Source organism: Lissotriton helveticus, chromosome 12 (assembly GCF_964261635.1).
Source record: "Lissotriton helveticus chromosome 12, aLisHel1.1, whole genome shotgun sequence".
NCBI lineage: Eukaryota > Metazoa > Chordata > Amphibia > Caudata > Salamandridae > Lissotriton > Lissotriton helveticus.
The window spans coordinates 786,960,818-786,973,434 of NC_136073.1; the positions used below are offsets into that span (position 1 = coordinate 786,960,818).

General features: G+C 49.4%; 1 protein-coding gene across 10 annotated transcripts in view; it reads right to left on the reverse strand.

Annotated features, from left to right (window-relative positions):
• Positions 1–12,617, reverse strand: part of GATAD2B (GATA zinc finger domain containing 2B) — a 313,011-nt gene that overhangs the window by 102,705 nt on the left and 197,689 nt on the right. The gene's annotated exons all lie outside the window — the stretch shown is intronic.

Here is a 12,617-nt window from a genome sequence, read left to right on the forward strand (position 1 = left end):
GAACAAACACCAATCAGAAAATCAAAAAAGAATCATCATCATGAGTTATCATAGACGTTACAAACCACCAGAGTGATCTGAAATGTCAAAGGATTTATGGTAAGGCAGAAGATTAATTACCTGCGTTCAACAAATTTAACAACAAGGTGACCTAAAATTGGGTAAAGGAAAGATGCTATGAGTTTAAAGAAGATTGGCTTTGAGTTAATAGGCGAGGAGGAGATAGCTAGAGAAATAGTGAGGTGACAGACGATTAGTTAAATGAGAGTGAAATCAAAAGTGCTACAAGGTGAATATGGATGGGTGCAGGACAATCATCTGAGGAACCCTCGAGGAGAGTAATTGCCCAGAGACTGGTTAGCGGAGAACGACCAGAAGAGCAACAGGTCTACAGAGAAGGGGTCATAAGGCAAAGGTAAGATAAGCTATAGCATGATACAAATGAATAATAGAGTAAAATTAGGGGAGATTCAAGTTAATAGAAGCTGGATTATTAAAACTAAAGCAGCTTTAAAGTGACAGAATATGTGATGCAACTAAAAATGGGGAATACCGAAGACTACAAAATCTGGCTAATGATTAAGCTTTACACAAAAAAAAGTTATCCAGCCATGGAAAATTGTTTATTAAGATTAAAATCATAGAAGATAAATAGAGCATGGATTATATGAAAAACAAAGCAAGGAAAGACAGGAGAGGGAGAAGAAGGAGATGACAATCAGAGAGCATAAAAAGCATATGGATTATAAGCAAACTAGTCAGAGAACACATTAGGAGATAGAAAAATGTTATATGGCAAAGCCAGAGCAGAACCTAGATGACAAAGCATGGTGTGCAAGAGAAAAATGAAAGAGGGTACTAAAAGATGGATCATGTGGGAAAGGAGACAACGGAAGGTTAATACATCAGCAGAGCAAAAGCCAGTGGGGCTACTGGACAAATATAGTTAAAAAGTAGTCAAATAAGGAACAAACAGAAACAAGCAGTGGCAAAGCCAAGATGTTTTAGCAATGCCTGAGCTAATAATTGGACTTCACAATATAAATGTCTTTTAGACATGTAGTCTAACAGCACATCTGCTGTTCAGTATGGCTCAAAGTTACTGAAAGCCCATAATCACAGGATGTTGAGCCGACACCAAGTCTCTCTTCCCCCCCCACCTCCCAATGCTGAGCTTATTGTCATGCCCCTCCTAACAAAAAAAGCGCTATGGTGTGGCCTGCGTTGGCTGCATCATAGCAAATTTTTTCAGTGACTTTCAGCCATGCTGCCAGGTAACATGGCTAAAATACATTCACATTGACAAGGCCAATAGCTCGGGCATTGCTGAGATCTATTGGCTTTGCTAATGCTTTTTTAGTGTTGACGGGGTCTTGTTGAATAAATGTGGAAGTGATAGAGGAAAAACATTTGAGGATCTTTGAAGTGAAGCAAGGATGCGGTGTAACAGTCAGAGCTGCCGACGGGGAACTGGGGAACCAGGTTTGAATCTCGGGGTCGGCTGAACAATTTGTCATTCTGGGTAACTCACTTATGCCTCCCCCTACCTACAACTTGAACGTGTCACTGTGTAATATAACTGTTGAGCACTGAAAACGCTTCAAAACCATCAGATGGAGATGAAACAAGCGCTTCAATAGCATCGGATTGTGCAAAAACAAAAGGCAGCAACGACGGGGAGGTAGGGGGATGAGTCAAGCAGGGATGCAGGAGGGGGTGAAGAGACAGGTGGAAACGACAGGAACATAAAAAAAACGTACCTGAAGCAGGATCAGCTACAAAAATGAACATATTATTGTGTAATATAACTGGTGAGAACATAAAGCGCTGCAATACCATTGGCTTATGTTCGCGCTATGGCAAGATGGGGAGCGAGCACTCCAAAGATGGACGATGAAGTGATCACTCCAATACCATCGGATCGCGCAAAAAAATAAACGCTGTTCGTTTTAACAACTTTTTAAGAAATGCATTTGTTTATGTACACGTGCACATATTTTTGTGGTATGTGTGTATGTGTACAAGGGAGACGGCCTGAAAACACAAGTACTTCTATGCAGTGCTTGAGAACAAAGAAGAAAATAGCTCTGCAAACCGGGAGCAGTGTAAGTGACCAGTTACATGGGCCATGTGCCACAGGAGGGCGAAACACAAGAAGAGGGCATGACGCATGCATGCCATGATGAATGGAATCAACGAAAATGAGAGCGACACTGAAGTTTACCAAGAGTAGGAGATGGGCGACCTGTAAGCCTACAGACAGAAAACAATATGTTGCTTCGAAATAGTGCATGGGCTGTCTAGCCGAGACCTAGACAATGGGGTTCATGATCAAGGTCAGATTACCTATAAGGTTAAAAGTAATGGAATTATAGTGGCACCCAGAAGATAATGAAAAGGTACAATGTATACCAAGTTCAGACCTATTGACTAAGGACAGAAGAGAAGACTGGGTACAAGGACTGTCCAAATGTCCAACAAGAAAAGAAAACATGGGGTCTCTAACTGAAAAACAATTAAGACAGTCTGGATTAGTTTCCTGGTACCAACAAAGACAAAGAGGTGCTTTAGCACGGGCCGATCGGTAGAAGAACAAAGTAGAAAGAAGAGTCATTACTAGTGCCTGCTCAGGCAAGTGATCAGGCAAATAAAGAAGATCAGTTAGTAAAGCCCAACCCAACTAGAAATCATGAGGAGATGTTAAAGACAAATCCAAATAGAAATCATGAGGAGATGTTAAAGACAAATCCAAATAGAAGTCAGGAGGAGATGTTCCCAAGGATCCACTGGTAGAGGATAGAGCAGAAGGGTTGCCAGGCACAGGAGGGAATGAGAACAGAGAGACATGAGACGACTGCTTAACAGAAGGCCAGACCATAAGAGCAACAAAAGAAGTAGAATTAAGAAAGATAGATTCAAAGCTGAACAACAAGACTGGAGAATGACCAGAAAAGTGAGAAGGCAAAAAGAAGATGAACTAATAGAAGGACCAATCAGCAGACTAACGTAGGCAGGAAAAGACAAATCAGCAGACTGGCTTGAATATTAAGGTTTCAAAAGAAATTTGCTTTCCTGCCAAAAATCAAGAGTGAAGGTAGTAAAGGATGTATTACAAGGAAAAAAAATCAAAGATAAATCCGAGAAAGGTTTGTAATGGGGAATACTAGAAGAATAAGGATGAGTGAAAGCATGTGCTGCCTAGTAGTAGTTGTATTAGGATAATGCTTCATTTTGGTCACAGACCATCAGGCAAGACACAAGTTAAAAGAGATTAAGTTAAAAATACAGTAATCTAAAAAATGAGACGTGTGATCCACAGGACGAGCTTAACATAACTGTCCACATGAAGAATAAACATATACAGAGCAAGAATTTTTCAATAAATTAATTTAAGTATACAATAAAATAGTAACAAGATCACATCAGCCAAAGTAGATGGGACTTCCCACGACATATCGCGACATTCTGTAAAATGAATCAATCATAGTAAAGAGCCCAGGCCGATTTTATGAACCACCTACAATAGCTCATGTCTAGATAGCACCACGTGTTATTACATCTGTACAGGAGAATGACCACAGAATATATGCACAAAATAGTCATCACTTGCAACATTTACCTTGGTCTAAAGTACAATATTAATTTATACTAGAAAGGTAGGCCTAGCCGTTATCTAGTCACACCTCGAGCTAATAGGAACCTGCTAAAGCAGAAATCCGAATAGCGGCTAGTGACTGTTTTCAAAATGCAAAAGGCTGGAAGATGATGCCGGAACCCCAAATTCCGGCAATTGTGTTTTCGCTATTTCGCTCTGACAAGAATACAGGAGACAGCAAAGTAGAACATGTTTGGTCATTTCTATGCAATTGGGGCAATGAGGGCACTTGTTTGTGACATTTGAATTGGCAAGTACCTATCAGGAAAGTTAAGTGGAAAGAAAACATGGTTTAATGTAAGTAGGAATTTAGAGAAACACTGGCGTAAAGATTATAATAACAATGCCAAAACATTATACAAAGAGGCAAGGATAAAATACAAACATCTGTTTGTCGTGCACAAGAGTAAATACTACTGTACTCAAATGGAATTGGCCCAAAATTCTCCGAAGGAACTGTTTCAAGTAGTAACTAAACTGTCCACACCCCCAATAGGCACCTCTTTTCAAGCTTCCCAAGATTTATGCAATTCGCTTGCTAATTTCTTTAAAGATAAGGTTACTCACATTTACTCTGACCTCACCATACAGGCTAACTTAGATCCGCAAACACTCAAAAATTCTTCTAATGCCTCCTCCACCTCCGTATTCTCAAAATATACTCAGGTCTTTCCTGAGCAGGTATGCAAGCTTGTTCACTCAACTAAATCCGGTTCCCCTTTAGACCCTTCTCCACCTTCTATCCTTAAACTCATTCCGGATCCTATTGCCATTACTCTCGGTGACATTTTTAACTCTATGTTCAACACTGGTGTCAATCCATCAGTCTGGAAAAAGGCTATTATTAAACCCTTACTCAAGAAACCCAATCTCAATCCGCTAGAACCAAAAAATTATAGACCTATAGCATGTCTCCCTTTTCGATCAAAAATCATCAAAAAAAATAATGAATAATCAATTAGCCCAATTCGTCGACAATAACAACCTGCTCGATGATACTAAATTTGGGGTTAGGAAGGTGCACGGGACAGAGACAGTCCTTATCAAGGCTTCAGACGACATCAGGATGATTCTGGATAAGGGTGGAGCAGCTGTCCTCATCCTATTGGATCTGTCCGCAGCTTTTGACACGGTCGATCACACCATCTTGATCGACCGTGTCTCTGCCATTGGCATCAACCAAAAGGCCAGGGCCTTACTGACCTCATTACTTGCAAACCTTACAGTCTGTCAAGCTGGGTGAATTCCAATCTCCGGTCTTCTCCCTCCCATGTGGTGTGCCTCAGGGATCCTTCCTAAGTCCGACCTTATTCAATATCTATGTGTCGGACTTGGCCAGGATCATTAAAACCGATGGGATGGGGCTGACCTCTTATGCTGATGACACCCAACTTGTACTCGTAGTCCATAATGATGGAGTAAAAGTGGCAGCAAATTTTCAAGAAGGGATGCGAGACATCAGCTTCTGGATGTCTCGCAACTGCCTGAAGTTGAACTCCGATAAAACGGAGGAAATGACCTTCAGCAGTTTAGTCCCTAGCGGGACCCCAACTTGGTGGCCAACTGAGATGGGATCCCCCCCGCTTCCTGTCACCAAGGTTAGGAACTTGGGAGTGATGTTTGATGATAAGCTTTCATTTACACATCATGCAAATGCATTATTGTCTTCATAATTTTTCACTCTCAAAATGATCAGAAAACTTCTCCTTTTCCTTCCTTTGAGCGCAGGAAAAACCCTTATGTGCACACTGGTCTTATCTAAGATCGATTATTGCAACGCCCTTTTCTTAAACGCTCAGGAAAAAGTTTTGAATAAGTTGCAGTTAATTCAAAACTCAGCTGCCAGAATTCTGTCAGGCACGCCTAAGTTCAAATCTATTTACCCGATAATACGCCAGCTTCATTGGTTGCCGGTTAGGAACCGAATTAAATTCAAGGCACTCTGTATAGCATACACAGCGGTTAACAACTCTGGACCTGAGTTCCTAAGAAGATCTCTATTTTTTTGTTTGAATTTGTTTTTTGGGTTTTAGATTGCATTTACATGAACAATATGACAATGAGCAATCAAGGTAAACGAGCATTACAAAATAAGGTCATAGAGAGACAATTGTAGGCGTAGACTCTGTTTGGCACTGCTCAGTTCGGGGTCGTTGTCTGTCGATCGCCCCTATCTATGTGCTTGGTAGCTTGTATCACGTGACGTCCCAACCATAGCGTATGCGCCCCCCAGGGGTGGGACCGTCTTGATCATGTTAGTCTGTCAGCTGCGCCCGTGGGGGGGTGAACTCGTGTTGTGTCAGGCACTGTGGGGGCGGTGCTAGGGGTACAGACTATGTGGGCGTGATTCGCAATAACATGTGACATCGTGGTATCACTATCCGTGAGGTCGATCAGTGAATAATATATACGGGTAGCACTCTGTCTAAATTGAGCTTGCCTTCTAACCCAGGAACTATGGGGGTGAACTGATTAACTTGGGAGAGGGGTGGAAGTAAGGGAAAGGCGGGAGGGGGGGGGCTCTAGGTCACCGTGTCCAAGCACAGAGTGCGCGTTCTCAGGTCGTTTGGTGTAAGCACATAGCGGGCGTCGTTGATTTGTGTCCGGGTGTCGGAGGGTCGCTGAGTGTGGTCACTCACGACAGGTATGTAGAATCCGTGATATGTTTATGTATGCGTGGGGGTCGGTGTTGTCGGTCGTACCTGGGATTGCGAGGTAGTAGGTGACTCCTGAGGGCGTGTCGCCTGTGTGAAGTTATATAGTAGTTGAGCCCACTCCAGGGATATGGGATGTTTGCGATGTCCCCGTACCTCCTCCTCCCGCAGTATCTCCTCCTCCGCCTTACCCCATTTATTTACCGCGCCGATCCATGCTGCCTCCGGTGGTCCCGTGGGGGCCCTCCAGTGCATGGCGATACCGCGCTTTGCCAGGAGGATTGCTAGTGATAGGAATCGGCATTGCGTTTTCTCGGTTTTCCGTTTGCGGAAAATTCCAAGCGCGCACGCCTCCCATGTGTTCATGGTGGCGATGGTCGTGACATCTTCCAGGGTTCGGTGGATCATGTCCCAGTACCGGCGGAGGGTGGGGCAATCCCAGAACATGTGTCTGAAGTCTGCCCCCGGGGTTCGACATCTGGGACATTCGAAGTGGGTGTCCGGGAAGAATCGTTGGAGGCGGCCCGGTGTGAGATAGGCCCTATGGAGGACGTTGAATTGTATGTTGCGGAACCTTGCGTTTCCGGAGACTTTTTTGGGAAATTCCAGGGCTGTCCTCCATTCCCCGTCATGGACCACTCTGCCGATGTCTGTCTCCCACTTCTGGCGTAGAGACTGGAGGGATGGGAGGAGTAAAGAGCGCACCGCTCTGTAGAGCCATGTTACTAAGTGTCTCCCCGCCCCCATGTGCATGATCGCGTGAATGACTGGATGTGTCGCGGGTTCACCGGCTTCTGGGTTCCAGTGCGTACTGCTGCTATCTAATAATTGCATATGGAGTAAAAACTGTCCCGGGGGTAGGTCGTATTGGTCCATCATCTGCACAAACGTCTGTAACTGTCTGTCTTCGAACAGAGATCCGACCTCCGTGACCGCCAGCTCTGTCCAGACCCGAAGCGTGCCCGGGGAATAATATGAATCCCTGCGAGGGAAACCCACCAATGGCAACAAAGGTGAATACGGTGGCTGTGTTTTGGACATGCGGTGGATACGCATCATGCACGTTCGGGCAACGGACACTTGTAGGGGTCGGGTCCGTAAGGGTTTAGTGCCTGGCAATAAAAGTCTGACGATCGCGGCTTGCGAGAGAGGGCCAGTAGCTGTGATGGTTTCCCCTGTGTGGCGTCCAGTAGGACAGCCACTGGAGCTGGGCCGCTAGGAAGTATGCCTCAAAGGCCGGTGCTCCCAGGCCTCCCTCCGTGGTAGGCAGGTATAGCGTGGAAAGCGCCACCCGTCTTCGACCCCCTCCCCATATCAGGTCTATCAGGAGAGTGTTCAGTTCTCCGAAGAATGATCGAGGTGGGATCACTGGGAGATTCGCGAAGCTATACAACAGGCGGGGGACCATAATCATTTTTGCCAGGGCCACTCAGCCTATAGGCGCCAGTGGGAGTGTCTTCCAGAAATTGACCGCTGACCAAAGACCAGCCAGCGTCCTACGATGATTCCCTGTGTATAAGTCCTCCGGGGTATGGTACAACCATAATCCCAGGTATCGGGGGGCGTCGGCATTCCAGGCGAGTGATTGGGTACCCATTCGAATTTTGAAGGGGGCCATATGGGGGCTCAACGGGTATATGGAGGATTTCCCCCAGTTGACCCTAAGGCCCGACACTTTCGCGAACTCCTCCAGCGTCCTCCAAATGCCCGTCAGGTCGCTCGTGGCGTCCCTAACGTAAATCAGGAGGTCATCTGCGTACAGAGATACGCAGTGCCATGAGTGTGCTAGGGGGATACCCCAGTCTTCACCCTCTCGTCTTAGGCGTATCGCCAGGGGTTCGACCACCAAGGCGAACAAGAGGGGTGACAACGGGCATCCTTGTCTAGTCCCTCTGTCCACGGTGAATTCCGAGGAGATATAGGTACCGATCCGGACCCTGGACTTGAGTTGTGTGTAAAGGAGCCTGGTGTAAGCGATTAGGCGGGAGCCGAAGTCGTTCTTGGCGATGACTTCAAACAAATATGGCCATAGGAGGGTGTCAAATGCCTTCTCGAGGTCTAATATGAGGCAAGCTGCATTCGGGAACTGGGCTCGAGTTATGTCCTGGACGTGGAAGAGCCTTCGGAGATTTTGGGATGTGTTGCGGTTTGGCACAAATCCGTTTTGGTCAGGATGGACCAATTGGGGCACGACCTGGGCATACCACATAGCTAACAGTTTACCTAGGATTTTACAGTCTGAGTTGAGTAATGTGATCGGCCTGTAGGAGGACGGGAGCTGGGGGTCCCTATGTGGTTTTAGGAACGACACTATTAATGATTCCCTGAGGGAACGTGGGAGGACTCCCGCTTTGAGTGCGTCTTCGAACATAGTCGTTAAACGTGGGGCAAGGTGAGCTGAGAAAGTCTGGTAATATTCGAGGGGGAAGCCGTCCATGCCTGGGGCCTTGTTTCTGGCAAGCGCCCCTATCCCTGCCTTAATCTCAGTCTGTGTTATTTTCCTGTCTAGGTCCTTCCGGATCGCTGGCGAGACTTGGGGGATAGGCAATGGGAGGAGGAAGTTGGACACCGCAAGAGGGTCGCCTTGGCTGGGAGTCTGGTATATGTGTGAGTAATATGTGTAAAAAACTTGCATAATCGCTATCTGGGATTTTTGGAGGTGACCGGACCGGTCCGTGATTTCCGTGATAGGTTTCAAGTCAGGGTCCTGTCTAGCTAACCATGCTAAGAGTGTGCCACCCCTGTTGCCCTCCCTATGTACCCTACTGGCGTATTTTCTGAAGTTATATGTACGCAGGTCCCGCAGTGTCTCAGCGTATTTTGTCTTAGCCTCTGCTATTTGCAGCTGGGTCACCTCGCCGCGGTCATCCGCTTGCAGCATGGTTGCCAGCTCCTGTTCTGTAGTGTGTAATGCGCGTTCTAGTACCATTCGTACCCCCAGCACTTGCTGTATGCAGTGTCCCCTCGCCGTCGCTTTGTGTGCATCCCACTCCACGAGACTGGAGGACGCCGAGCCCGCATTGAGTCTGAAGTGTTCCTGCAGGTGTTCCCCGTGATCATGTGTGAATGCCAGGTCTGTGAGGCACTCCCGAGGGAGCTTCCAGGTCGGTACTGGGGGGTGGGGCGGTTTCCATCGGAGGGTCAGGGCATGGGCGTCGTGATCCGATAGTACTCTGCCTAGGTAGTCTGTGTGTCTAGCTTTGGCGTGTATTGCAGGTGAGCATAGAAATCTATCAAGTCTCACACGAAGGTCGTGTGGAATGGAGTGAAATGAGTATAGTTTCGTCGTGGGGTTCAGCGCTCTCCACGTGTCCGTCAGTGTCCAGTGTCGAACCCACGCATTGAAGAGTTCCGACTGTCTGTAAATTGGTGACCGTGGTGGCGGGGGGCGGGATCGGTCAAGGGTCGTGTCTAAAACACTGTTATAATCCCCTCCCAGTAGCCAAGGGGTGTGGGTGTGGTGTGCCAGCGTGTTCGTGAGGCGAGACCAAAAGGCGCCCTGCTCCACGTTGGGGGCATAGATGCTGCCTATCAGGATAGACTGTCCATCCAGTTGTCCTTCCAGTAGTACATAGCGTCCCTCCCTATCCACCACCCTGGACTGTTCACGGAAGGGAACTCCCGGTCTGACCCAGATCAGTGTGCCCCTGGCAAATGCGGAGTACCCCATGGCACAGATTATGCCCCTCCACTTCCTCTGTAACTTGCCGGCTTCCGCTGTCGTCAAGTGTGTCTCTTGTAAGAGGGCTATATGGGCCTGCTGTCTCTTTAGATAGGCATAGACTGCATAACGTTGGCTCGCCGTGTGCAGCCCCCTGACATTTAGTGTGATAAAGGTAACGTCCGTGTTAGGGGGTTTTGTCATGTGAGAGTGTCAGTTGTGTTGGTCGGTGCATCCGCCACCCTTCGTCTATACCCAGAGTCACTCTCGCCCGCATTACTTCCCTCCATACATGGTTCCACTGTGACCAAATGACCATCTCCCGTGTAAGTATCAGGTTTAAAAGGGAAGGGGCGTAACATGGAAACAACATATGGGAAACTGTCCCAACTGAAGGGGCCCATTGCAAGGCACAATAAGCCCAAACTGTACATCTCGTACTGTCTCTAGTTCATTTGGTGTGAGGGGGTGGTGTAGCGGTGGAGCCCTGATCTCGGGTCAAGGCCACCCGCCGTATTGTGTCTCTGGCGTGTGTGTATGCTACCACCCATACCTTAGGCGTGTCTTCCCGACGTCCCTCGTCGGCCAGCGTGCTCCGTCATCTCAATCTTACCGCTGGTTGTGTCAGCCGCCATCAGATGAGTGTATCCGCCGTCTGTGGGGTCACCAGTGGCGGGGAGGCGGAACCGTCTCTGGATGTGCGGACGTCACTCTGACCCTCGTCTTCGGATGTAAAGATGTGAGGGCCTCGATCCATCTCCTGTTCGGTGTCCGGTTGCCTGACCTCCGCCGCTGCCTGGATGGCTCTCCGTCGGTCTGCTATGATTTGTTCCAAGTCCGGGACGCGTTTGATGCTGGGCGACGGTGGTCGAATCATCTGTGTGAGAGTGACCTTTCTGGATCGGAGTCGCCGCCGTTTGTTGGACGCAGAGCTCGACGGTGTATCTTCGCGGTCCAATCGGGGCTGATTGCGATGATCCAACCAGTGTCTCGCCTCCGCGGGGTCCGTGAAGAAGTGTGTCGAATCTTCATAGATGATTTTGAGGCGGGCCGGGAACAGGAGGGCATATTGTATCTTATGTTGGCGCAGGGTTTGCTTTACTGCCAGGAATGTGGCGCGTTGGCGCTGTACTGCCTGAGAATAGTCCGGGAACACCATCACATTTTTGTCTTCCACCCTGAGGACTTTCGCTTGCCTGGCCGCCCGTAGGATCGTGTCTCTGTCCTGATAGTGCAGAAGCTTCAGCAGGAATGGTCTGGGCGGGAGGCCAGCCTGAGGTCGTCCAGTCGGGACCCTGTGCGCTCTTTCTACGGAGAAGAACGGCGTGAGGTCTTGGGCCCGGGTGAACGTTTTTATCCAAGTCTCTATGTATTGAATAGGGTCTTCCTTCTCCACTCCCTCCGGCAGGTTGATCAGACGTATGTTGCTCCGGCGGGAGCGTCCCTCCAAATCGTCCGGCTTGCGTTCCAGGAAATTGACCCTCTCCTGTAGGTCCTTGATGGCTTTTTGATTGAGCTGGACCTGAGGTTTCAGTTCATGGAGCGTGTGACTCTCTTGCTTCACCTTATCTGCCAGCTTCCTATGGTCGTCGCGTAGTAGGGTGATATCCGAGGCCAGTTCCCCGAATTTGGTTTCCATGGACACTCGGGAGTGCTCGATGGCCGCTAGGACTTTGTCCAGCTTTGTGGACATGTCCGATTCCTGCGGAGGTCCTCCGGACTTCGAGCCGCGTGAGGGGCCTGGGGAGGGTGACCGTCTCTGGGCTGGCGCCGGCGCCGCGGGCTTCGTCCGCTGTGATCGCCCCATGGGTGGCGTGGGTGACCTATCGGTCCGACACGGCCTGCCAGAAACGATTCAAACCCCCGCCTGTGGTGATGCTGGGTAGACAGGGCTTCTGAGGTCTCCTCCGTGTAGTTTTGCTCTACCAGGCGGGCCTATCTTCACCCGATCGTGGGGGGGTCTGTGGTGTGCCCTCGTCAGGGGAGCTGGGAGGCTCTCTGTGTGGACGTACCTCACACTTTCTGCTTCTCTGTTGCGCTGCTGGGGTGGCCGGGGTGTTCCTTCACTGTCGCTCGTCACTCCCGGTCCCACCGCTGCCCATGAGGGCAGTTACGTCAGGTCAGTGATCCCCAGTGGGCCTCAGACAGGGCGCCGGGGGCTACCCCGAACTCAGGGCGCATGGGCTGTTGCTCCCTGGCGCCCTCCGCCGCGGGGCTCCTCGGTGGCACTCTATGTTGTTGGCTCTGGGCGCCAGTCTCAAGGGTCGCTGCAGGTCACAAGTGCCGTCCTGCACTTCTTCCTCGCAGAATCACTCAGGCGGCGCCATTTTAGGTTGGGGAATTCCTGGGGTCATCTGCGCCCTGCCTCTCCGGTGTCCAGTGCTGGATGTCCGGGTCCGCACCGGCATACGCGTGTTCCTGCCTCGATAGGTCGCAGGGGGCCACTCCCGCTTGGGCCCCCGGTGGCGGTGAGGTCACGCGTGGTTCCAGTCCGATGGGTCTCCTCGGCGGGTCCGGGGACCACGGTTCCCCCGAGGACACCGCTGCGCCCGGTGTTTGGCAGCGCACTCCGAATGTGGCGGATGGCCGACGAGGCGTGTGGGGCGCTCCGGATCTCGGCAATTAGAGGGATTGCGCCAGCCACTCT